The sequence below is a fragment of the Glandiceps talaboti genome, chromosome 16, assembly GCF_964340395.1.
Source record: "Glandiceps talaboti chromosome 16, keGlaTala1.1, whole genome shotgun sequence".
Lineage (NCBI taxonomy): Eukaryota > Metazoa > Hemichordata > Enteropneusta > Spengelidae > Glandiceps > Glandiceps talaboti.
Genome location: NC_135564.1, coordinates 22,506,465 through 22,530,299, shown reverse-complemented (window position 1 = coordinate 22,530,299; position 23,835 = coordinate 22,506,465). Strand labels below are relative to the sequence as shown.

General features: G+C 35.9%; 1 protein-coding gene across 1 annotated transcript in view; it reads left to right on the top strand.

Annotated features, from left to right (window-relative positions):
* Nucleotides 1-255: 255 nt before the first annotated feature.
* Nucleotides 256-23,835, top strand: part of LOC144447222 (snRNA-activating protein complex subunit 5-like) — a 41,617-nt gene continuing 18,037 nt past the window's right edge. The window contains exon 1 of the mRNA XM_078137124.1: nucleotides 256-519. The gene's annotated coding sequence lies outside the window, so the exon portion shown is untranslated. The remainder of the gene's footprint in view (nucleotides 520-23,835) is intronic.

Genomic DNA, 23,835 nt, shown 5'->3' with positions numbered 1-23,835 from the left:
ATCAACGATATTATCGACATTTTATTGTATTCTGATAGAAATATTCTGAGACATAACTCGGGAAACAAATGCCTGTGGGCGGAACGTGTGCCCGATAAAACTATGACAAGTAGTCTTTCATGAACAAAACGTTTCGAAACGTCCGCGAGCGCTTTGCCTGTATACAAAAAAGCACGTTCATGTGCAGGAATTAAAAACGAAAGGATAAATAAGTCAAGCAACTGTGGCAGTAAAACACTTCCGGGGCAAAGTTTCTTCCGGATGTCGTTCACCCAAGAAACGTAAGATTGAAGTTGAACGACCAATGACCAATCGATCATCAACTGGTACATCCAGTAATAGTGAAATGAAGATCCAAATACAGTCAGTTTAGTAGAACACATCACAACAACGCCAAGTATCTGAGCCATTTTTATTTCCCCTCCATCGATACAGCGTGTAACAGGACCGGATCCTAGTACCAATACAATAGTGGTGTCGATAGTAACTGCTGGACTGGAACTAAGTAATAGTACTCAGGTAACTATACTTTTACTATAGTCACTCTGCGAGATACACGTGAAAATGTGATAGCATTTTACATGTAGTCTGTGGGGTGGTTGGGTGTAGCGGGTCAATGTACCGACCGCGCGCGCGCGCGCGTGTGTGTGTGCGTGCGTGCGTGCGTGCGTGTGTGTGTGCACGCGAGTGTGTGGGTGCATGCATGTGTGTCCTACTTGCAGACGGTGCACGTGTTTTGCTCTGAAAAGAAGGGAGGACTTACTCAGTTTGCAAGCAGGACTACACAAGTATAATGCATTTTGCATTGATGTATTACTTAGATCATGGAGGTATAACATAGGGGAGAAGGAGTCTGCACAGTCATTCATCCTTGGACCCTTGATAGTTACCACTGTTTGCACAACAATTAGTGTTTCCTGCTAATTAACATCATATTTGTAATCATGAATAATTAATAAGTTAAGTTTGGCAACGCACAGACCCTCACCCAATGTGAATATGCATGACTCTGCCGACAAGTCAACTTTGATGGGGAGTAACTTCTTTGGTAAATGAAATACATGGTGTGTGTGTGTGTGTGTGTGTGTGTGGATGACTTAAATTAAAAAACTGGTGGACCAATTGCCTTGGTATTTGGTGGGAACATACTTAAAGTGGCAACTCTCATATATAATTTATAAAGGGGGAGAACTTGCAAGAGTTGCCATAATGGTGTGATATTCAAATTGAATGGGACTCAGATCAAATGTGTCTATAATATTCACTAAATTGTATGATTTAGCTACCTAAAATTTTTAACTTTTTAATACATTTAAGTGTTTTGAGCACAAATATGCATAAATTGTATTTTCAATGGTTCAAGATATTACTCACAAGTTGGCAAAGAAGTTCCATTGGAATGTAATAATATCGCCGGTACAAGTCAACTGGCTTGACGTAGTTTGAATTTGCTATATTGACACAGTATGCAAATTAGCTTTGGTCACTACATCGTTACTATTTGCGCACCCTATATCTAACTGTAAACAAATATAGTCAAGATCATGAGCTGATACAAAGACGTCAAGAGACAAGAGTAATAAAATTCACATGAAAAAGCAATGTATATTTCGGGAAATACTTTTCATTGTTACTAGAGACATGCCGATATATTTATAGTGTCTTCCTTTGTTTTTGAAATGACCGAACAGAAAAGTAAAATGAATCCTCGCTCAACATCGCACACAGTTGAACCTTTGTCATCCTCCCTGTATATAGCTAGGATATCTCTGGAAATATACACTACGAGGTTTCAACACGTCTTCTTCCCTCCACGTGTTGAAACCCCATAGTGTATCATTTCCAGTGTTGTATAGCTATGAAGATCAGCCGATACTGACTCGACTGAGCTACATACAGAGTCTTGAGTGCAAGTTAATCTGAATATTTTGTGGGGAAAAACACCGACTTGTGATACATGAGAGAACATCACATCACATACATTATTACACACGGAATAAAACACAAGTAACAGTCTCAATGAACAATAGTACACTGGTTAGGTGGTTCTCTTTCTGGAGGATGTGTTGGTCCTGAAAAGGACCATTTAGTTTGGGTGTCCATGACACTGTGCACACGTGAAGGACAGCTACCTACTTCCACTTGTATCCCATGTACGGGATGTCAAAGAGTTGGTGTAAAGTCCCCGTACCAATTTCAAAACACAATCAGGCATAATTTCTCTCAGAGTCCACACTGTACCCATGTCTTCTTCCTTCCTTTCGAGAATTTTCATTTTTCTCTCTCTAAATACTGTGCAAAGCGCTAAGCATAATGGTCATTGAATTGCTTCCAAAACAACTTGTACATCTTTCGCCTGACTAGGTTATTTCCAGCATGCAGCTTTTGACCTGGTCCAATGGGTTGTCACACAGGGCGAACAGAAACAAAACTCACACAAGCCATCATCAGTATCGAAAGAACAAATCACGATATCGTTATTTTGATTGTTTCCTTGTATGGCTGCAGTATCAGTGCCTTTTGCTGTAGAAGTAGTCGTCAAGTCTGGGTCACTTGAAGTAGCACCGAGCACATTGTCAGTATCACCCTCTTCAATTACATCAAGCTCCCATTCATTCATGGCAAAAAATATTTACAGTGCCTCTTCCTGCTCTTCAGTCACCGCTATTTTTAGATGCTTGTTTTTCGCAGACATACTTTACTGTGTGAGAGAACAACTTCCAACTGTGTTGTATGACAACAGAGTTCGCTCTACTAATGTCTGAATATAATTTTGATGGGACCGGTAATTGTTTTAGATACATAATTATAGGGGTATACTATTTTATTGAGGGGTAAAGAACATTGAACTTGAATGTAGAAATGAAATTTTATATTCTGCATTTCAAAAATAGTTTTTTAGCACAACTGAACTGATAAGGTTCAGTAGTGCTATAGGGATCGTTAAGTGTCTGTCTGTGTGTGTGAGTGTGTGTGTGTGTGTGTGTGTAAACAACTTAAAGTCAAAAACTGCTGGACCGATTGCTTTGATATTTGGTGGTCATGTTACTTTGGGTGTCCAGTTGGGAAATTGTTCAAATAAAAATGATTGCATGAGAGATGTGCGTTTTGGGTCAAAAATGTGGTTTTTGGTCAAAAAACTTAAACTCAAAAACTACTGGGCAGATTATGCTGAAATTTGGGTGAAACATTTGTCAGGGTGTTTTTACTAAGAATTGTTCATGACATGATGGTCCCATCAGTGACATGCAAATTAGGACTAAAATGTGTCTTTTTGGTTAAAAATCTATAATTCCAAAACCACTGAGCAGATTTAATTGGAATGTATCTCAGGATGTATGGACACAGAAATATTAAGCATACAGTGATTCCAGTGATATGCAAATTAGGTGAAAAATGTTCATTTTTAATCAAAAACTTATATCTCAATAAGTACTTGGTCAATGAGACTGAAACTTGGTGAGATGTTTCTGAAAGTGTTATTCTGCAGATTTTCTTCAAAGTATATTGACAAAATTGGCCCTAGCAACCATGACCACGCCCTTAGCAACAATCAAATGGCACTATATTTTGGTTAAATAACATCTTCTGGTAGGCAAGTGAGTAAACATTTAAAAGATGTATGCAAATATCCCTAGCAACCATGACCACGCCCATGGCAACAGCCAAACGGTGGTGTATTTCACAAAGATAATAGGGATTAATCGACAATTGAATAAAAAATGTATGTAAATTTGCCTAGCAACAAGACCACGCCCATAACAACATCCAAATGATCACATATTTTGCAAAGGTAACAACAGGAATTGAAAGACAAATGAATAAACATTCAAAAAATGTATGCAAATGTGCCTAGCAACAAGACCACGCCCATAGCAACAGCCAAATAATCACATATATTGCGAAGGTAACAAACAGGAATTGGAAGACAAATGAATAATCATTCAAAAAAATATGCAAATGTGCCTAGCAACAAGACCACACCCATAGCAACAGCCAAATGATCACATATATTGCAAAGATAACTATGGGGATTAATAGATAATTGAATAAATATTCAAAAAATGTATGTAAATTTGCCTAGCAAGAAGACCATGCCCATTGCAACAGCCAAATGATTGCGTATATTGCAAAGATAGGCAACTGGATTCAGCAAATGAATACCTATTGGTAGCACGGACTAGCATATGGATAAACATTTTTAAAAACTGTACAGTTGTGCCACAACGCCATTGACGGTATTTTTACATTGTAGCCGTATTTGCAATGATAGTTATAAAACATGAATTAAAAATGTCAACTTTTGGTTAGAATCGATGCAGTGTCACACCCTTCACCCTGTTTAGCACTACAACGACATTTTGTTTCATAGTACATATAGTATAACTATAAGCTTTACGTAATATTTTATGAGCTGTCAATTTACAAAGTGACAGAATAAACACATCTTGGAATTCACTATCATTGGAAATTATATACTAGTTGCAGTTTACGTCTACACAAAAGTGTCGGCAACGCCAACGTATTTATCAGTGTTGCTGTAGTTTAGATTGAATTTTTTGTTACGTCATTGTCATTCTACAAATCAGCAAAATATCAACCGTGATGTGAATATGATACCAGCAGGAGTCAAGGACAATCAGTCATCGAGTCAACAATGTGTCAAGGATATTTTTAGCTGAAACCGTCACTGCCGGCGTATCCATCAGACAACGCAGAGTCTATGAGAGAGAGAGAGAAAAAAAAATCTGAAGCGAAAGTTACAAGATATAACTACTCAATTAGAAAGCCAAACTGATGTCAGCTCAAATTGTAATCAACAAACTTTACAAAGTTCGGATTTTGGTTACATGACTATGGACGACTACATTGAAGTTGGATTCTGAAGACAAAATGTTTGTATGTACAACAAGCACTCTACAGAAACTTGTTGACTTAGCTATAGAGCACCGGGATAAATGCCAGACACCTTCTATGAAAATATTGAAAGTAGACAAATTTGGCCATGTTTTAGGTGCAATATTGGTGTGTTCTATTGATAGTTCCCATAGAAAATGATGGAAATTGTCACCGTACATACATGTAGAAGGTGGTCTGTTTTTGGTAAACACGTGAATGGCTCACGGTTACTTTTCTTCAGGATTGCTACCTAATCAGTATCAAAATTTATGAATCAGAATTAGGGTGATAGGTGAAAAATTGCTGTACTCAATGCAAAACTTGTATGCCAAGGTAGTTATAGTGATCTGTCTAAGGAATGTCAAGAGACGGCACTTCTGGAGGAAATGGCTGCTATTGAATTTATGTCAGAGAAAGACGAAGCACTTTGAGATGGAATTGTATATATCAGATATATCTGTCATGAATGGTACTGTAACATAGTGTATATATCAGATACACCTGTCATGAATGGTACTGTAAAATAGTGTATATATCAGATATATCTGCCATGAGTGGTACTGTATTATATACCTGCATGAGTGGTACTGTAAAATAGTGTATATATCAGATATACCTGTCATGAGTGGTACTGTAAAATAGTGTATATATCAGATATATCTGCCATGAGTGGTACTGTAAAATAGTGTATATATCAGATACACCTGTCATGAGTGGTACTGTAAAATAGTGTATATATCAGATATATCTGTCATGAGTGGTACTGTAAAATAGTGTATATATCAGGTATATCTGTCATGAATGGTACTGTAAAATAGTGTATATATCAGATATATCTGCCATGAGTGGTACTGTAAAATAGTGTATATATCAGATACATCTGTCATGAGTGGTACTGTAAAATAGTGTATATATCAGATACACCTGTCATGAGTGGTACTGTAAAATAGTGTATATATCAGATATATCTGTCATGAGTGATACTGTAAAATAGTGTATATATCAGATATACCTGTCATGAATGGTACTATAAAATAGTGTATCATGAGTGGTACTGTAAAATAGTGTATATATCAGATATATCTGTCATGAGTGGTACTATAAAATAGTGTATCATGAGTGGTACTGTAAAATAGTGTATATATCAGATATACCTGTCATGAATGGTACTATAAAATAGTGTATCATGAGTGGTACTGTAAAATAGTGTATATATCAGATATATCTGTCATGAGTGGTACTGTATTATATACCTGTCATGAATGGTACTGTAAAATAGTGTATATATCAGATATATCTGTCATGAGTGGTACTGTATTATATACCTGTCATGAATGGTACTGTAAAATAGTGTATATATCAGATATATCTGTCATGAATGGTACTGTAAAATAGTGTATATATCAGAAATACATGTACCTGTCATGAGTGGTACTGTATTATATAACTGTCATGAGTGGTACTGTAAAATAGTGTATATATCAGATATATCTGTCATGAGTGGTACTATAAAATAGTGTATATATCAGATATACCTGTCATGAGTGGTACTATAAATTAGTGTATATATCAGATACACCTGTCATGAGTGGTACTGTATTATATACCTGTCATGAGTGGTACTGTAAAATAGTGTATATATCAGATATATCTGTCATGAATGGTACTGTAAAATAGTGTATATATCAGATACACCTGTCATGAGTGGTACTGTATTATATACCTGCATGAGTGGTACTATAAAATAGTGTATATATCAGATACACCTGTCATGAGTGGTACTGTATTATATACCTGCATGAGTGGTACTGTAAAATAGTGTATATATCAGATATACCTGTCATGAGTGGTACTGTACAATAGTGTATATATCAGATATATCTGTCATGAGTGGTACTGTATTATATACCCGCATGAGTGGTACTGTAAAATAGTGTATATATCAGATATACCTGTCATGAGTGGTACTGTAAAATAGTGTATATATCAGATACATCTGTCATGAATGGTACTGTAAAATAGTGTATATATCAGATACACCTGTCATGAGTGGTACTGTATTATATACCTGCATGAGTGGTACTATAAAATAGTGTATATATCAGATACACCTTTCATGAGTGGAACTGTATTATATACCTGTCATGAGTTGTTCTGTAAAATAGTGTATATATCAGATATATCTGCCATGAGTGGTACTGTAAAATAGTGTATATATCAGATATACCTGTCATGAGTGGTACTGTAAAATAGTGTATATATCAGATATATCTGTCATGAGTGGTACTGTAAAATAGTGTATATATCAGATATACCTGTCATGAGTGGTACTGTAAAATAGTGTATATATCAGATATACCTGTCATGAGTGGTACTGTAAAATAGTGTATATATCAGATACACCTGTCATGAGTGGTACTGTATTATGCATGAGTGGTACTGTAAAATAGTGTATATATCAGATACATCTGTCATGAATGGTACTGTGAAATAGTGTATAGATCAGATGCACCTGTCATGAGTGGTACTATAAAATAGTGTATATATCAGATACACCTGTCATGAGTGGTACTGTATTATATACCTGTCATGAGTTGTACTGTAAAATAGTGTATATATCAGATATATCTGCCATGAGTGGTACTGTAAAATAGTGTATATATCAGATATACCTGTCATGAGTGGTACTGTAAAATAGTGTATATATCAGATATACTTGTCATGAGTGGTACTGTAAAATAGTGTATATATCAGATATACCTGTCATGAGTGGTACTGTAAAATAGTGTATATATCAGATATACCTGTCATGAGTTGTACTGTAAAATAGTGTATATATCAGATATATCTGCCATGAGTGGTACTGTAAAATATTGTATATATCAGATACGCCTGTGACTGTCATGAGTGGTACTGTAAAATAGTGTATATATCAGATATATCTGTCATGAATGGTACTGTAAAATAGTGTATATATCAGATATACCTGTCATGAGTGGTACTGTAAAATAGTGTATATATCAGATATATCTGTCATGAGTGGTACTGTAAAATAGTGTATATATCAGACATACCTGTCATGAGTGGTACTGTAAAATAGTGTGTATATCAGATATATCTGTCATGAATGGTACTGTAAAATAGTGTATATATCAGATATATCTGTCATGAGTGGTACTGTAAAATAGTGTATATATCAGATACACCTGTCATGAGTGGTACTGTAAAATAGTGTGTATATCAGATATACCTGTCATGAATGGTACTGTAAAATAGTGTATATATCAGATATATCTGTCATGAATGGTACACTGTAAAATAGTGTATATATCAGATATACCTGTCATGAGTGGTACTGTAAAATAGTGTATATATCAGGTATATCTGTCATGAATGGTACTGTAAAATAGTGTATATATCAGATATACCTGTCATGAATGGTACTATAAAATAGTGTATCATGAGTGGTACTGTAAAATAGTGTATATATCAGATATATCTGTCATGAGTGGTACTGTATTATATACCTGTCATGAATGGTACACTGTAAAATAGTGTATATATCAGATATACCTGTCATGAATGGTACTGTAAAATAGTGTATATATCAGATATATCTGTCATGAGTGGTACTGTAAAATAGTGTATATATCAGATATACCTGTCATGAATGGTACTGTAAAATAGTGTATATATCAGATATATCTGTCATTAGTGGTATTGTAAAATAGTGTATATATCAGATATATCTGTCATGAGTGGAACTGTAACATAGTGTATATATCAGATATACCTGTCATGAGTGGTGCTGTAACATAGTGTATATATCAGATATACCTGTCATGAGTGGTACTGTAACATAGTGTATATATCAGATATATCTGTCATGAGTGGTGCTGTAACATAGTGTATATATCAGATATATCTGTCATGAGTGGAACTGTAACATAGTGTATATATCAGATATACCTGTCATGAGTGGTGCTGTAACATAGTGTATATATCAGATATACCTGTCATGAGTGGTACTGTAACATAGTGTATATATCAGATATATCTGTCATGAGTGGTGCTGTAACATAGTGTATATATCAGATATATCTGTCATGAGTGGTGCTGTAACATAGTGTATATATCAGATATACCTGTCATGAGTGGTGCTGTAACATAGTGTATATATCTTTATGGTTTACATGTATAGTGGTTATTTTTGTTAGCCACCAACCTACTGCACCATGAGGGGGCTATTACATTGGGTTGCATCTGTGCATTCTCATATCTGTGACATGCATTTACTAATTTCAACCAAACTTTGCATAGTGGTATATTTGCATGTCCCATAGAAATGCAACATTGTAGCAAAATGGAGGCCATAGTGGCTATATTTGTGATTTCCACATTTTGTCTCACATCGCCAAAGTTTGATGCACATGGACACATTGCCTAATCCACAGTAGCAATGCTAGTCAGTGTTAGGTATAGATATATTAGCAATGTTAATTATAGATGGAAAACTGTTGTGGGTGCAAAGTGCTCGCGGGAGCTGGGTGTGTGAATTTCTCACTTAAGTCTTTGAACACCCCAAACTAGGCCTCTCCTGACACTATTTGGACAATTCACTCAATAGTAAGGAACAAGTGGTTTAACCACTGAAAACCCTATAGTTATATCTATCCAAACTAGTCAAGTAGGTGTCTTCAAAAAGTACAAAATGTACATGAATAAAGCAGATATACATGTACCTTTTTTTGTTTTGAACTTCACTGTTACCTTTAATGTTATTAAAATAGATGTATATATTTCTGTATCTACTGCAAGTAATTAATAGAATGGTACATGTTGTGTTTATTACTCCGTAGACTACTACTACTACTACTACTACTACTGTGCCTACGTCTGTATCTTACTGCAACAATGTCTGAGATATTGCATATCAATGTGGGTGGAGTGGTATACACCACAACAAGGGCAACGCTGGTCAATTATCCTGATTCTATGCTTGGTTCTATGTTCAGTGGACGTATGTCAACCCTTAGAGATGAAAACGGACATTATTTCATTGACCGTGATGGTCGCATCTTCAGGTACGTGTTGAATTTCCTGCGATCATCGTGTCTTAGTTTACCAGATGACTTCAAAGAATGGGAGCTATTGGCTACAGAGGCAGATTTCTACCAGATTCCTGAACTCATCAGTGCCATCAACGATGCCAGGTACAAACGGAATAATCCAGAAAAACCACCAGTGAAGAAACAGACACTTATTGAAATGGAGTGCAAGAAGGAATCCATGAGAGTCATGTATTTTCGTATCTACGGAGAACGTACCGTAATGGAGATGATTGAATCAATTAAACACATTGTGTCTAAACCTATTGGCTGGTATAGGGAAGGCAACTGTTTACATATACATGGAGATGTAGAAGATAGACACAAACTAATACAAGATTTCAGTGATGCTGGCTTTCAGTTGAAGTTTACCAACGTCTCTCTGTCTAGTATTAGTGGTGTGGGAGTACAAGGCACCACCACGGCGACGGTAGAGAAATGGCTTTTCACTAGAGACAGAGATTATGAAGAAACCGATAAAACTATTATCAACTCTCATTGAGGTTTACATGTACACCAACAACATCTTTACAAATTAAAAAGCTTTCAAATCAAATTTAGAAAAAATATGCCAAATTATTTTAGTATTGCAGGAAATTATAGTTTTAAAATGTAAAAGTATGAAAAAGCCAAGTTTTGTGTTCGACTTTGCCTGTTATTGTTTGTATGTGATACATTAGTTTATGTATAGTGTCACACATGAGTATGTAATCATTGACCCAGGGATTTGTGAGATACTTGGTTTGAAAGGGGATAGGGGTGCTTCCCATCATATTGGGAATGGTTTGTGTGGTGCCCCTGTTAAATGCCAATGTCAGCCTAAGCTTCAAATCTGAGTGTAAAAAAACAAGTGTCTGGCAGATATATAGTAAAAATTGCATATGACTAAATCCTATATGGCCACACTGATAAGATTGTAGTAATCCAAGACTGCGGGATTCAACTATTGGGGTTTAACAATTTCAGACAAAAGTTGTGTGAGTAAACGTGTTTGGTCTTCTGTTTGTTACGGATATATGCATAGTACTTGTGTCTGTGGAATCTTCATTATTTTCAAGACTGCCCACAAAACCAATTGTGGTCATGTGGAATTAAGTCTTTGTAGAGCATATCATTACCATAGCAATCACCAATGACTGCATAGTGTGGAACTAAATCTTATTAACTAAATCTCTTAGCATATCGTTACCACAGCAATGACAATATTATGTGGAACCAAGTCTTTGTAGAGCATAACATTACAATAGCAATGTATGAAAATATAGCAATGACTCCATTACCGGTATGCATCAGAATTATTTGTCCTGAATGTGTCAATGTAAAGTTTATTTACATATTCATATCAATATATGTTTCCTATACATTCAATATTTTTTGCAAAGGTTTAAGAGTACACATATTAATAGCACAAATCCTAGTAATTAACAGTGTACTAGTCTGTGTAGCATGGTTTGATGGGTATGTTCCAGGGTCATTCTTTACTACATGTGAATGTACCAGTAGAATGATAAATGTAGGTAGATTTTAACCATATGGCACCCATAACAAACCCACAGAGGTTACAGATATATAAATTCTTGCATAGACACTTGTCAAACATTGTGAGGAATCATTACAGCATTTCTTTAATGTAAACAATAATTAAATCATAATAGGTGATGATCCACTCATTCTTGTAGTTGTTAAATTGTGTGTGTACTGTATGTACAGCAGGTGCAGTTATTAATTCAATGTGTGTGCTATCAAATTAAATATGCCATAATGATTTAGATTGTAAAATGGGGCTAGTACAAGCATAATGTTGTATCGTTGCACATCAGTTAACATCATATCTGACTGCCAACTCACTACTAGAACCACTTCAGTCAGCATACAAAAAATACCACAGCACTGAAACAGCTCTTACTATAAAGTCAATAATGATATCTGCAAGGCACTGGATGCTGGCCAATGTGCACTAATGGTTCACCTTGACCTCTCCTCTGCTATTGATCACAACATACTCATCTTAAGGTTATCTAAACTTGGCATCAGGAACATCCCATTGCAATGGTTTTCATCCTATCTAAAGAACAGAAAATAGTCTATATCTATACATGGCTCAACATCCGATACTCAACTACTGCAATTCGGAGTACCACAGGGTTCAGTGCTTGGTCCACTTTTGTTCTGCATTTACATCCTACCACTTGCTCAGCTCATTCGAAATCATAATATCAACTTTCATCAGTATGCCGACAATCAACTCTATCAGTATTTCTCCCAGTCTGACATCCTATCTACAGTACACGAGATGGAAGGAATGGTCCATGAAATAAAAATGTGGATGACAGAAAATAAACTCCAACTCAATGATGGCAAAACCGAAGTACTTCTGTTAAGGTCCCAGTTCAATTGTTCACCTCGTTCTATTGATCACATGATCATTGGATCAAGTTCTATTCCAATTGTTAACTCTGCACGGAATATAGGAGTAACATTTGATGAAAACTACACTCTATGTAAGCACATTCACACGATATGCAAGTCAGTTTACTACCACCTCCGTCAAATAAGCCATATTCGCTAGTATCTAAACTAAGGAAGTCTGTCATGCTTCTAATCACATCAAAACTTGATTACTGTAATGCATTCCTGTGTGGTCTACCATCATCATCCATTCTAGCACTTCAGCATGCCCTGAACTCAGCAGCCAGAATTGTGTCTCGCACACAGAAATATGACCACATAACCCCTATACTTATGGAATTACACTCGTCTGGCTACCAGTACACTACAGAATCTAATACAAGATCCTGCTACTCGCGTACAAAGCTCTGAACAACACTGCTCCTGTTTATATATCTGATCTAATCAACCTGAAAGTGTCATCCAGAGTTCTCCGATCAAATGACAAAATCCTACTTCATGTACCACGGAGTAACCGGAAGACCTATGGTGATCGTGCTTTCTCGCGTACCACCCCCTCACTTGGAACTTGATATTTTTGAGAAGTTCATCAAGACTTATCTGTTTAGCAGAGCCTACTGACATCTCTATATACCCACACTTTTGTAAAGCGCCATTGAACATTACTACGAAGTGGAGTTTGGCGCTACATGTATATAAATCTCTTTGATTGATTGATTGATATCAGGGGATACATGTACTTCACTACATGTTCAATGATGATGTATGTATCTACATGTATGTGTGTATCTACCACCAGGGGATACACATATCACTACCGCAGTAAGTTGTATATATCTACTATCAGGGGATACATATATTACTATAAGTTGTAAATGTATGTATCTACCATCAGGAGATACGTATATGGTATGTTGTATGTATCTACCATCAGGAGATACGTATATGGTATGTTGTATGTATCTACCATCAGTAGATACGTATATGGTATGTTGTATGTATCTACCATCAGGAGATACGTATATGGTATGTTGTATGTATCTACGATCAGGAGATACGTATATGGTATGTTGTATGTATCTACCATCAGGGGATATATACATCACTATGTTGTATGTATCTACCATCAGGGGATATATACATCACTATGTTGTATGTATCTACCATCAGGGGATATATACATCACTATGTTGTATGTATCTACCATCAGGGGATATATACATCACTATGTTGTATGTATCTACCATCAGGAGATATATACATCACTATGTTGTATGTATCTACCATCAGGGGATATATACATCACTATGTTGTATCATTTTAGTTGTATGTATCTACCATCAGGGGATGTATACATCACTATGTTGTATGTATATCCCAGTGTATACATCACTATGCTGTATGTATCTACCATCAGGGGATATATACATCACTATATTATGTATCTTCCATCAGGTAGCAGGGTTGAATGGTAATTTGAAGAAACTATGTATATACAATGTACATGTAGATGGTGTTTTCAAACCATATAACTGTCTGAAAGATTTACAAATGATAATTAAAGTCAGAAGAATGCTATTAATCATTTAGTTTTCACTGATAAATGATAGTTCTTGTGCAGATACATGTTTGTAGTGTAAGTCATTGAATGTCTTACCTTCTGTACTATTGTGAATTTAGCACAACTGAACTTCTGAGGTTCAGAAGTGCTATAGGTATGGCAAAATGTGTGTGTGTGTGTGTGTACGTGTGTGCGTGCGTGTAAACAACTTAAAGGTGATTCAAAATGCTCACATTCACTATCGCTAATTTGCTAGACGACATGTTTGTGAAATGCATTCTGGTTTTAAAACTTTTCAAAAGCGTCTGCAAACACCTTAAAATGACCCTTTTTCAGTCACTTCCCTTCGGATTTACTTCGAGAGTTTTCGGGTATTTCCGGTCCCACCTAGACTACAGGATTTTATGACGTCATAAGAGGTATACCTTAGCACTAAGACTATGACGAGCGTAGTCACTAGGTGAATAAAACTCAACAGCATTGTGAAAAAATACAATGCTAGTGGTTGTAACAGACATCAGTAAACAAAAACTACACTCTACATGTCTTATTAACCAACATTTACCGATATTTACTCACATTTTCTCACTAATTGGCAGTATCTGTGGGTATAAATGCTAAAATATTATTTCCCCATATTATGGCAAAATAAATCAAAACGGCTAGACTACAGTGTAGATATACATAAACACTTGTAATGTCGGTCGCGTGTTTAAATTTATTTATCTGATTTTTTTTATTATTTGCCGAGGAGAAGCATTACAATATCTTCGACATGCATGGCGTCGACAGCATATTTTAGCCCACTATACTCACTGATGTCGCCTTTTGAACGGCGCATTTAGCAACAAAGTAAACATGTTTATCTTGAATAAATAAACTAGCTATTAGATTGCCATATTATCAGCAATAAAATTGTAAAGAATTGAGGAAATTTCGTGAGTTTAGTGTTGTCATTTACATGACTTTAGCAACTCGTCTGGAAGAAAACTTGTATGGTTTCCCTTGTTGCGATATCACTTAATTTAATGCAACAAGCCTATTTAATATTCATTAGAAGAATTTTGTAACGAATCATGGTATTCGAAGTATACAGTTTAGGAAACCAACAAATCAAATATCGCGATGTGTTAATGATATCAAATATGATTGGACAATATTGACGTCGGCAATCAAGGTCGTGACCCCAGCACATGGTTATGAAAGAAAGCCTGCAACTAGATACTTAGCCACGTCCGGTCCAATTTCTCAGGGTTTGTTTTGAAGTTAGAGACGTTATTTCTGTACAACTTGAAGAATTTTACAATATATCTGATTGATAAATATGGATTACATCAACACGTGGATAAATTTAACCCGACACGAATGTGCGCTGTGCTCTCCCGATTCCATACGTACATTGTACATACACTGCTTCAACTTTAATCGGCGGAACTATCCTAGTATAAGCTTACTGCCGCGGCCGTGGTGACTGCACAAAACTTGACAACACTACCCTTCTACCGATATATAATAATCACCTGTATACCGTGATAAAAACAAGCAATAATTCGAGTCCCCAACAAGTCGATGAGACCTCAGTACTTCTGTTCATTCCGATCCAAATGCGAGTATCTTAGGTTTTATATGGGTTTCAGACTCGGACTAGAGTATTACGCCCTAGACAATAATAGATGTAAACTTGTGTTCACAAGCCAAACATGTGACAATACAAGACCACAACGAGAACTGTGAAAAATTTACAGGTCAGTCTCATTTTATATATGGACAACAAAATTAGGTCGGTCACAGTTCCATTTCCATGATGCAATGACTCGGAGCGTGCTTCCTTATGCTCCGAGCAACTTGAATTGAATCAATTAGTGTATTATGGGACCAACAAATATATTGTGGCACATGTCCCGATACACCTTCTTGAAGTTTCCCATTGGTATTCTAATAGCTAGTATATTTATTCGAGATGAAATATGTTTACGTTGTTGTTAAATGCACTGTTCAAAATGCGACGCGAGTACGATTGGGCTAAAATATGCCGTCCTTGGCCCGGGGATGCCGTCAAAACGTTACGACGGTATCGTAATGCTTCTTATCGGCAAATAATAAAAAATCAGATAAATAAAAGTCAATGAATGTGAAACACGCGACATTACAAGTGTTTATATATAACTAGTCGAGCCGTTTTGATTTATTTTGCCATAATATGGGGAGATAATATTTTAGCATTTATACCCACAGATACTGCCAATTAGTGAGAAAATGTGAGTAAATATCGGTAAATGTTGGTTAATAAGACATGTAGAGTGTAGTTTTTGTTTACTGATGTCTGTTACAACCACTAGCAATGTATTTTTTCACATTGCTGTTGAGTTTTATTCACCTAGTGACTACGCTCGTCATAGTCTTAGTGCTAAGGTATACCTCTTATGACGTCATAAAATCCCGTGGTCTAGGTGGGACCGGAAATACCCGAAAACTCTCGAAGTAAATCCGTAGGGAAGTGACTGAAAAAGGGTCATTTTAAGGTGTTTGCAGACGCTTTTGAAAAGTTTTAAAACCAGAATGCATTTCACAAACATGTCGTCTAGCAAATTAGCGATAGTGAATGTGAGCATTTTGAATCACCTTTAAAGTAAACCAGATTTAAACTGAATGCCTCCCTTTAATAAGGGAATCACTAATTATGCAAATAACTCATTAAACTAAAAATACCGCCAATGGCGTTGTAGCTCAACTGTACAGTTTTTAAAAATGTTTATCCATATGCTATAGTCCATGCCAACGATAGGTGTTCATTTGCTGAATGACTATCCAGTTGCCTATCCAACCATGTTCCTATCTTTACTATATATGCTACCATTTGGCTGTTGCTATGGGCGTGGTCATGTTGTTAGATATATTTGAATACATTTGTGTATGTTGTTGTTCACTTGTGTATAAATTCTTGATATTATCTTTGCAATATACATGATCGTTTGGCTGTTGCTATGGGCGTGGTCTTGTTGCTAGGCATATTTACTACAATTTTTTGAATGTTTATTCAATTGTGTATAAATCCCCGTTGCTATCTTCACAATATATGTGATCATTGGGCTGTTGCTATGGGCATGGTCTTGCTGCTAGCATTTGCATACATTTTATGAATGCTTATTCATTTGTCAATCAATTCCTGTTATCATTGCAAAATACCTAATTATTTGGCTGTTGCTATGGATGTGGTCTTGTTGCTAGACAACGCATTGTTTCCCCACCAAATACAAAGGCAATCGGGTTTGCAGTTTTTGAGTTTAAGTCGTCCACATACACACACACACACACACACACACACACACACACACACAGACAGACAGATAGACACTGCCGAATGCCTATAGCATTACTGAACCTACATTGTAGTTCAGTTGTGCTAAAAATAGTGCCAATGGCAAAATTAATGATGAGTGTCATATGTTTTGTGAGGGGAGGACTCGATTAGTTGTGTAACAACTACTTCCACACCCTTTTCCCGAATAACACATTTATTGTATATACATAAGGACATTTTGTTCTGTTCTGTAATCGAATTTTTTGTACGTGGAATAAGTTATTATTATTATTATTGTTATTATTATTATTACAAGTGGAGGGGTTTAAATAGTACATAATAATGAAAAATGTTGGGAGAACTTTAGAGGAATATCACTTATGGTTGGTGTGTATACGGTTACAGTAACGTAGCAGGTGTAAAGGTTGACGTTTTACACCCATAACTAATTATTCAACATTTCCCATTCAAGCTTCAAGTCGTAACAATTGGGAGCTTGGTACTTGCCAAGTATATGAATAAAAGTATGACAATATTATTTTATTTATGACTAAATTGGCACTAGCACTGCGGCCCAGCGACGATCTCAATTGTCCAGTATTCCCCGAAGCATTTAGGCACTAATATTTGATTGACAGCTACGGTATTGGTAATGATGACTCAGATTTTCACAAAGCCCCTTTGGATTTTTCAGACAAATTGGTGTGCATTTGAAAAAGTTGAACATGAGCTGAGCGAAGTTTAGTTGTCATAAAATAATGTTGCAAAGTTTAGTGAAAAGAATATCAATTTAAAGTTTTTCTGATATGAACGCAGTAGTACTGTACTGACTGTGGTGAGTGTCCGTGGAACACATATCGCTGACCTGTTGATAGCATTACATGTATTTGCTGACAGGTATTAAACTAAAATATACGGAATAACTCGAAACTCTCGATTTTATTTGCCACACAGCTTTCATGAAATTAAAGACTGATTTTTGTGAAAGCAAATGCTAGGTCAGTCTGTATGTATTATGTGTAATTTACTTACAGAATAACGAAGTTAGAGGTGTTTATGTAGATGTACATGGTAAAATGTGCTGGTTTACAGATTACAACATTATGGTTTTCTTAATGAGTTTTAACAACATAGTCAGCGATAGCACATCATTTTCCAGAAAAGAATTTAAAAAATGACAAATCTAAAACCAAGAGATTTTTTTACAAAACTCCTTTGGTCTCTATTTATGAATTTTCAGACCGATTGGTGCGCATTTGAAAAAGTTGAACGTGAGCAAAGTTCAGTTGTCATAAAAGAACACGGCCATTGTTTTTCTATGGGAAATCTGACATAGTATTCGGAAGTAAATGTCAAATTCGCACTCAGCCTACAATTGCTTGATTTAATTTTTGTCATCTTTGCGTTACTTGCGATACAATTTTGAGATTTTAAGTCGTTTGAATCTCTTCTAAAATCGTATGGTTTTGATTTGATTTGATCCCAATCGAAAATGCTATGTCATTGTGCTGGCATGCCATACAGTTGACTTGACCTGTGTCTTCTGCTACTGTAAAACGTTGTAGAATATTGTTTCATTTACTACAAATTGTACTTTCATGAATAGCCGATAACATGTAATAATATATTAATCCGAATGCAAAAACGTACCTGAAGTTATGAAATGTACGGCACACATGTGGAGTTCATGTGATATAGGTCATTCCAGGCATGATGATATTGTTACACTGCGTAACATTGTATCACATTCACAAGGTGTTTACGTGTGCATCATGCACAGCGTGTGTGTTCTAAAACAACGCAAATAAAAGGTCACGACCTTGATGGTGACACAACTGCGAAATCATGGATAATTCATCAATATTCCCTAAAAAATGGAAGGCATGGAAGGCTACTCATCCTCAACTATATAAAGCGGCACTGTGTTCAATCATAACGCAACTAACAGTTTCCTTGAACACAACTTTGGATGGATATTTTGGTACACGACTGTCAATGTTGTGTCAAACCGGACCTTATTACTCAAAGACCTACGTAATCAAATGTTACATCGCTTATCCATCACAACCATGTCATATATTCAACTGAAGTTTATGTACTACGTGTGCATATATATATGTATATATGATTTACACTGCCAAGAAAGGAAAGTTGAACTTTGTTCATAGCAAAAGGTATGTAGAGCTGATGACTTCGTTAACGTACATGGTTGTAAATGTCAGCGCAACTGAAAAGGACAAGAATATGTCAAGATGGGGTTCGTTTGTACTAGTCCTGCTTACATGACGGTGCACGAGTCTATATTACTGACTTGACTCTGAGGTAGGAGGGACAATTGTCAGAATCGAGTCCCGGATTACTCCGCAGGACTACGTTTGTACTTAAGGTGTATGTCAGATGTATTTCTTTACTAAAACATGGCATTTGTAATGTAAGCATATTTTATGTTTCCATGGAAGCCACTCTCCAATTTTAGATAATCTGTCTTACAATGGAACACTGGTCTAAGACGCCATGTGGATCGTTTGATGTTCGTTCAAACCTTACAATCTTGCTGTGTCGAACTCAGGAGTTCGAGTCGGTCGGAAATAAAAACAGTTTTTTTTTCTGATGTCGGAGCTGCAAATTAGGGTTGCTGCATCTCTTTGATTTGTTTCTTTTGAGAAAAATACGGCAGTTTGGTTTTCAATGGCCACGTCAGTATCGAACAAACGCTAGGTCCCCCTTTGATCTAAACGCATCATGTGTCATCGCAGTACAATATACTAAGATTAATACTCACAGTGTTACAGCGAAGTGGCTAGCTAGCCTCACAAATAGCGCAGTCATCGGAAATGTGGTCGGATGTACTATCTCTGTTGATAACTATGTACTCACTTTTTTTTAATTTCATTTTCTATTGATTGGGTTCATTACCATCCACACAGCAGCAGTTTTGTCATCTTTCAAAAAACTACCTGTGCTTACACAGTGTGTCATGGTGCCATATATATCGTCTACGACTATTTTTGTCTCGTAAAATAAAAAAATAATATCGACATGCCTGTCTCCTAAAATAAAATAAAATTTGAACAATTTTGAAGAAGAGAACTATGGCTAGGCATGTCTTACAGTGCAAATTTTTGTTTTTTTATTTTTTTTGTTTTGATTTTTGACGTGGGAGCGTGGCATATGCACTGCACTGCTTTGTCCATATGAATGTGTGTTCGCCAAGATGTATGTAATTTTCCAGGTAGACGCAACAATTGCAAGACAACCAATCCGGACTACGCATGCATTACAAAATATTCGCAATGCCCCTTTCTGTTTTTAAGTCAACTTCGTGTAAATTTTAGCAACTTGTAAATTACTGATTATTCCTAGTCGTTCGGCAAAGTCATGTAAACAATAAAGTAGCGACCTGGTCACTGCCTATCTTGCTTGTGTATATTATATGTGTATGGCACACGTGTACCGTTGCATACACACATAAATGCAGCGCACATGACATGCGTGATTCGCGTGATAACTATAGCTACATTGTAATACATTCTAGTGACGTCAGTTGACTTGCACGCGCAAAATATAAAAGTTGCCATCTTACTTTATAACCTTGCACTTGTCAGCAAGCTTCATGACTGAGAAATTCTGGATAATAATATTGATATTCCTGTAACAATCGATGTAGTGATACTGTGATCGATCCCAACTATATTGTGTCCTTATCGTTTGAATTTGGCATGTGTCACTGGGACCCGGAAATATGTACGTACGCATACGCACATCATGATGTTGTCAGTTGAGTTGGAGAATTTAAAAGCAGACGATATTTTGTTGGATAAAATCCAAGTACAAACAATAACATACAGTTGGAGTCAACGATCATGTCAACTTGTACTCAAATGTGTGTGTAAACTTATTTGAAGATTTTGTGATAAAAGACTGAACCAAGCTGCGTAAATGGAATTATCAAGGACTGCTGGTATATTTTAGGTATTTACAATTTATTCTGGTGATTTTAGAGTTTGAGAATTGCATAGGTTTGATACAGATAATTTCAAAACTCATGAAACCTTGTTACAACATATCACCAACCCATACATTCAAACAGCAATGATGTTTTTTTCCTAAATTTGAAATTTTTAAAGTGTTTTATGACTAATTTTTCAAAAAATCACATAATATGGTTATTTTGGTTACCATGGCAACTGATGTTCATTAAATGACCACTTTTTTGAATTCAGCATGACAAACTACCCTTGGTAGTGGGGTCAATGTGCAAATAAAAAGATATTTATCAGATTTATAATGTTATTTGTGAGATGTATGTGTATGCAATGAAAACATAATTTTCACGCCTACCTTATGTTGCCACGGAAACAGCCATCCAATTTTATACAATTTATGTTACACCAGGTAGCACTAACTCATACATGTCTAATACAAGGACATTTTTTCACTGTATTATCTTTTCTTTCAATGTTTTATGTCAATTTTTGGAAAAATGATTAACATATTATGGTGATTTTGGTTACCATGGCAACAGATGTTCATAAAATGACCCCCTTTTTTGAACTCAGCATACAAAACTACCCCAGGTAGGGTGGTTAATATTCGAATAAACCTGTTTATTATAAAAATTATGATTTCTATGTACTATTATTATAATTATTATTATTACAAGTGAAGGGGTTAAAATAGTATATAATAATAAAGCATTGTGTGAGAGACAATTTAGAGGAATGGTGCCTGTTGGTCCTATTGTCAATAAAATACAAAATACATTTTCCTTTATAGGAGGCAACATTTTGGGGCAATTTATGGCAATTACGATTTGGCAAAGAACAAAGGGCCACATTTTAGACCAAGCAAAATCAAATATAATGCAAAGTGGACCCGTTTTAGACTCTTGAGTTCGAAAAAAACCTGACCCCATTTTAGACCAAATGGCTTGAAAACGAACCCAAAAGGTCGGCACTTAAATGTATACTCAAATAAGGGAGTAGCCCCCCCCCCCCCCCCCCCGATATTTGTCTGAACAGCTCGCATCATGACCAAGCAAGGTTAATAGGCCACATACATTGTTCTGTTACGATTTATAATGTTGCCGATAACATTCCCTGAAAACAATATTTGCAATGAGCATTACTATATTTGTAATATTATTATTCCCAAATCGCTGCTGTTTTCAAAACATCGTAGACTTTCACAACATTCTGTAACAAATATCCCTCGCCGGCCGTTCAGCAAATTCATGTAACATATGATAATACAATGTACAGTCCAAAGTAATTATATTATTCCACGAAGTGTTTAGTAGTAGTATTTCTACTATGCAGCAGTACATTGACAGGTACAATTATTTTGATTATACAGTGTTGCAAAGTTTACTGAAAAGATTATCGATTTTTTCCGACACCCTGCAGGTGCTCTGAGCTGTGCGAGTGTGATAAAATTTGAGCCAGGTTTTTGAGCTATTGGTACTTATTTTATTGTTCACAATATATTTGTGTGCCGTTGTGGTGGAGTCAAATGATGTATCCATTCGTTGCAAAACTTGGCCTCTGATTTCTGTTTGCTATGAAGACAGGTGTACTTGATATTTAAGGATCATTTACAGAAATAATAGTTACCAACGCAGCGTTAGATTTGTTTACGAATTACATCGCTGTACCCATCATCTATGTCGCTTATCAGATGTCACACTAAATGATTGTGTTGCTTCCCATCAGAAAATTTAACTGAAGGTAAGGGAATTTTTTATCGTAACATATTCAATCATTAAATCATCAGGTTTCTGGCAATTTCCATGACTTGTTTAGAAAGATTACAGTTCAATAATATTTGGAAGCAACAGCATAAAGTAAGCGCTAAATATTACGTGATAACAATCAATCCCAGTCAACCAGATGCACATGGTGGTATGTTTGTGCCTCATGTGTATGGTACCGGACGGACTAGCCTGTTTGTCAGTGTCACACTTTGCTTCTTATCTTCAAGATGTTTTAAGAAAATGAAAATAGTCGTTGTCTGATCAACAGAATTTCTCTTCCACTGAAGTTTAGACAACATTTAATTGTATTCTCATGTAAATGTTGTTTGTTGATCATGTATGATATGTCACACTGACCTCGTTTCCTTCGACGTCTGTATGAAACTAGGTCAAGGGTTAAATTCACCGAGAACGAACACTTTCGCTACATTGCTAGTCTTGTTTTGCCGCGTAATCGTCAAATATTTTCCAGATAATTATGAATAAATTTCTTATTTTACACTTTGGGCTTTTTAGTTTTATCTGATAACCAGCCACCTTGAATACTATAATGTACTCATTTTATTTCACTTTCTCTTGATTGGGTTCATTACCATCCACACAGTGACATGAAGCAGTTTCATTGTCTTTCAAAAACGTACCCGTCCCGTTCGTACTGAAGACTTACTGTACATGTGGCGTGGTGTATCGTCTACGACTATATTTGTCTTGTATTAGTTGTAAAATGAAATAAAATTTGAACATGCTGAACAGAACTATCGCCAGGCATGTTTTGTTTTATTTATTTATTTTTTTGTTTTGACAT